This window comes from Alligator sinensis, unplaced genomic scaffold (assembly GCF_000455745.1).
Source record: "Alligator sinensis unplaced genomic scaffold, ASM45574v1 scaffold100_2, whole genome shotgun sequence".
Classification (NCBI taxonomy): domain Eukaryota; kingdom Metazoa; phylum Chordata; order Crocodylia; family Alligatoridae; genus Alligator; species Alligator sinensis.
Window position 1 is genome coordinate 297,043 of NW_005842694.1, and position 4,832 is coordinate 301,874.

Here is a 4,832-nt window from a genome sequence, read left to right on the forward strand (position 1 = left end):
AGCTTCCAAGTGAGGTGGTGCAGGCTCCCACCCTGGGGGTTTTTAAGAGGAGGACCATCTTGCTAGGGTCATTTGACCCCAGTACTCTTTCCTGCCATGGCAGGGGGTTGGACTAGATGATCTACCCAGGTCCCTTCCGACCCTAGAAACTATGAAAAGTAAATTAAAAATATCTTTGGAAATTCTTGTCTTAAAACTGGACTTCATGCCTGTATTCTGGCACTTGTATGTATAAACTGACTTTCAAAACCAAACAAACAAAACAAAAATACTAACTACCCAGCAATTCCCAGCTAAAATTTCTACCAAAATGAAGGAGAATATTAAAAAATGGTGGTTTTCCCTCTAAGTAATAGACATAAACCATTGAACACACTTTGCTTGTGCAGGGTTCAAAGTACTTTACCCTTTCAAAACATATAGGATGTACGTCAAAAAGTTCATTTGGACCGTGGAAGAAAGTACTCTTTAAATTTATGAAGGCCCTTGGTAAGCTACTTTCTTAAATTCTTATTTAGAAAAAAAGAGAAATGAATAAAAATCCTCAAACAGTAAAAATATAATATAATAAACTACAGTCTCTATGGTTCACTGTAATAATAAAGATTACTTTTTACCATTTTATAATGCATTAATAAATCTATGGGACTACTCTGAGAGCTCATCCAACTAATTATCAGCACAGGAATCTTAAAAAAAAAAAAAAATGTATAAGAAATTCTGCAAGGTAACTAAAAAGTTTCTGTGATAGCCAGTTCCTGTCTATGAAGGCCCATGAACATTTTTCAAATACATTTTTGTTGTACTCCATCTTAATCAGGCTCTAAAGGTAGCAGGTGAAATTATTATTACATTTTTTTCTACTGTAGTTACAATTTTTTTCCTGCACATGATTGTGGCTCTGCAGATGTTATTTCAGGAGACAAGTTTAACTTCTGCTGAGGTATCTTTTAGTTTTCTGGCTAGTACGAATAGAAATGAAACAATATTAAGATGACTATAATTCTGGAAAAGCCTACATTGTATGTGTATGGAAGGTCCAATGAACTTCACATAGCTTTCCAAGTCTAGAGAACAGTGATACAGACTCTTAGGAGATCTAGTCAGCAACCAGCAGATGCATCCCTATAAAACTGAAGGTTCATTTAAATCCTGGTGCCATTTTTACCGCATTGTTACCCCAAACAACTTAAAAACAGTACCTGGTCCAAGGTCACAACCCAATAAAATCTGAAAATGTTGAGACCAGTACAAACGTAGGTTATGTTGGCATCACAAAACCAGGAACCAATTTAAAAGCTTCAGTCTGCTATTTAAGTCAGGATGCAGGGAAGCCCCTTAAGAATTTTTGTGCATCTAGACCTTTTTTTTCCTGACCATTTTTTTTTGGTAGAGTGTATTATACAACACTTAACTCAGTGGTTACTTGGGACAAAGACCATCCTCACTCTTCCAAGACTTGCCAGAGGCACTTAACTTTCTGCCCTACAAATACCTGAAACATCAATATTACTATGTAAAATCAGCATTTAATTGTCTTTGCGGGATTAAGCCTAAATATATTCTTCAAACTTCAGAACTCTTAAATTTGAATCTAGGCAAGAATATAGATTATTTCCAAGCAAAATACTAATTCAGTGCTATACATGAAAACCTTACCACAGATCTTATATATATAAAAATGATCTGAGTCCATGAACTATGACAAATTCTCAAAAAAAAAAATTAAAAATATTATTGTTCTCCTCCTTCAGATTAATGATCACATGTATGCTACTGAAATCAGCTACCTAGGGGTAGAGATGGTTTTAGGATCTGGAATCCAAATTACTAAAAAGATATTAATTCATCTATTAAGTCTGCCATTTGGAGAATACTGATAAATTTCTCATTCAAAATTGGATGTTTCCCTAAAATGAAAACTTTTATTAAAGATTTCAATATAACCCTTATGAAAGCATAAAGGCTCCCTTTTTGGTAAGGGGAAGAAGGGCATAAATATATTTTTTTCCTTTAGAGACTTTGCCCTGAAAATCATTAACATGATACCTCAGTGCCTCAAAACATTTAAATTAATTTTGCCTCAAAGCAGCCCTGTAAGGTAAGGAAGCATTACTATCTCCATTTTACAGATGGAGAAAGTGAGAAATAGAGAACTGAAGTGACTCACCCAAGGTCACAGAGGAAGAATCTGGAAGATTTCCCAATTTCCAAGGAGGTCTTATAGTACAAAAATAATTAAGGCTAACAAAGTCAATGCTGTGCATTTTTTTGAAATTTCAAATTTCCATTTCAGCTTTTCAAATTACTTCTAAATCATGGGGTATTATTGTTCATTTTAAATGAAATGTTGCCAGTGTTGTCTAATTCAGCATAACTAGGGTCACATAAATAGGAACAACTACCTAGAGAGACAAAACCAATCAGATACTTCATATTTTCACAGAAACCATAGTACTATTAGAAATTTATGCACTTGATTAAAAAATAGAAACCTAGAGGGGGAAAAAAAAAGCAGAAAATCTCTACAATTTAGAAACCCCCAGAAGTTTAACACAAGCCTTCTAACAATCCCTAGTTGTTGTTTTTTAAAATATATACTGTGAAATAAAATATAGATTTCAATTTTAAAAGATCACATCATCATGGGTATAAAATACGATGGGGCATGCATTACTAGATCATTAACATATTACTTGAAGGGTTCAAGACGCTCAGTCTTTGGCCTCAATACAAGGAAGGTGTGCATTAACCTGTAACGCAGGTCTTACCCCCAATCTTGCTGTTCAAATGATATATACCTAAAGGAAATACTATCAACTCTCCTAGAAATAACACTGCTCAATTCTTTAAGTTAAAAGAAAAATGCCATTTTAATAGAAATCTTTTTGTTGTTTCTCTAGATCCAGAACATTCCAACGATATATTAGAATGGAAACTTTTCCCTCATTATAGTAAGGACAAAATTTACAGACTGGTCTAAAAAATGACAAATTTGCATTTACTTTTTTAAAACTGAAACTTACCCATACTAAACCCCCAACAAGCTTCCATATTTGCAATAAGATCTGGGGATCACAACTGTGCTCAATAAACATATCACCTACCAAAGAATAAGTCCCTGCCCCATCCGGCCCCCCCTCACTTCCCACACACGCACACTGTAGCATATTTATAGTGGTGATACTAAAAGGCTCATATTTCATTTGGGAAAGGAGAGAGAAGGAACTACAGTTTCACTTTTTCTGTATGTCAAAATATGACTTTAGTGAGTTTAAAAGATTCTCATGCCAAATAATTATGCATGGCTATGTAAACTTTAAACCCAAAGCAGCAAAGTAACAGCTTTTTAATTCTGTCTGCAAGCCTCCTTGAATATTAATCTCAAAATAGTATTCTTGTATTCCCAAACTATCAGCATCGCCAACAAGACCACTGTCTCCAGTAAAGAAGGTGTGTTACTGAATGAAAGTGAACATGACATTCACAAACAAGAGATCTAAGAATCTGGTGGTTCTAACTTTGTCTTTATTTGATAAATATTAGCAGTCTTTGTGTTAGCACTAGATTATACTCCCAGCCAGTTTTCAATTAATTAGTAGAGACAGGAATTTGTCCAAATTATTTTTAAAACAGAAAGCAAGATTAGCATGGCATGCATATAACCTCAATGAAACGCACACACCCCAAGAAGCTGCTTGAGTCTGTCCTCTCTCCCCCCCTCCTCCCACTGCAAAAGTGGTCTCGTTCATTTGCTTTTCACACACATAACCAATAAAATTAATCAGCTGAAACACTGCATTTTAATCCTAGTAAAGTCAAGATATGTTTTGTACAGGATTGAAAGAAAACTGGGCTTTTCATTTAAGCATAATAAGCCCGTAATATGCTGCAGACAAACGCACTGCATGGGGTGTGGAGGACCCGAGCTGATTAGATTACCACAACATCAGCCCGAGGCCGCCATTTTTAGAATCTCTAAAGGACAAAAGAGGGAAATTACAATTTTTACTCTACATTTTAAATAAGTGACTCCAAAAGTAGCGTGTTTATGGTCAAACACTTACGTCTACTACCTACGGCCACAGACCTCTCTTTCCTTTCATTGAGGTAGGTCTCAGGAAGACAAAAACCGTTTGGTTATTAATGCTTTGAAGAGGATGTAAATAAACGGAGACTAAAAGCAGTCTGAAATGGAGACACAGCCCTTAAATCCTGCCTTTAATCTGAGGGAGAGGACATCATTTCAGGGACCTCAGGGCTTGGAGCCACCCTCCATTTCCAAGCGACTGGGCACAGGGGGAATACAGGACTTTAATAATCCAGTGAGGTGAGATTTCTTCTCCCCTCTTTAGTGAACCGCTTGTTTCTCCTCCCCTGTCTGCAGCAATAGGGAGCGCTCCCCCAATCCCTCTCCAGAGGGGATTTGACCTGTGCCAGGCTGGGTGCACCAAGAGAGACCAAACCCCAGCAGGCGGGGGCATCGCAGATTATTATTGCCTTCGGCTCCTTCCCAGGGAGGGGGATGGGAGAATCACCCCCCTTTCAAATGGGCACAGAAACTCTTCCCAACTGTTTTCTGATCGCCCAGGTTACAGCCCAGCGCAGAGAGCTGCACGGGGCGGGGGAGGGGGGTGTGGAGGGCGAGGAGATTAGGCCCACAACGAGCCATTTTAGCCCCACAAAGCAGTAACGTGCAAGCAGGGAGAGCAGGAGGGAAGAGGCTGCCTCCCCTCAGCACCCGGGCAGCCCGGCTCCCCTCCCGGCCCGAGGGACGGCGCACAGCTGGCGTGACCGCCACCCCCTCGGCTCCTCCGCGCCCACAGCCCGCC

The 4,832-nt window shown here is 38.5% G+C and overlaps 1 protein-coding gene across 1 annotated transcript in view; it reads right to left on the minus strand.

Annotated features, from left to right (window-relative positions):
- KMT2E (lysine methyltransferase 2E) overlaps positions 1 to 4,821 on the minus strand; it is a 92,794-nt gene extending 87,973 nt beyond the window's left edge. Inside the window, exon 1 of the mRNA XM_006034041.3 lies at positions 4,068 to 4,821. The gene's annotated coding sequence lies outside the window, so the exon portion shown is untranslated. The remainder of the gene's footprint in view (positions 1 to 4,067) is intronic.
- Between the last annotated feature and the right edge of the window lie 11 nt (positions 4,822 to 4,832).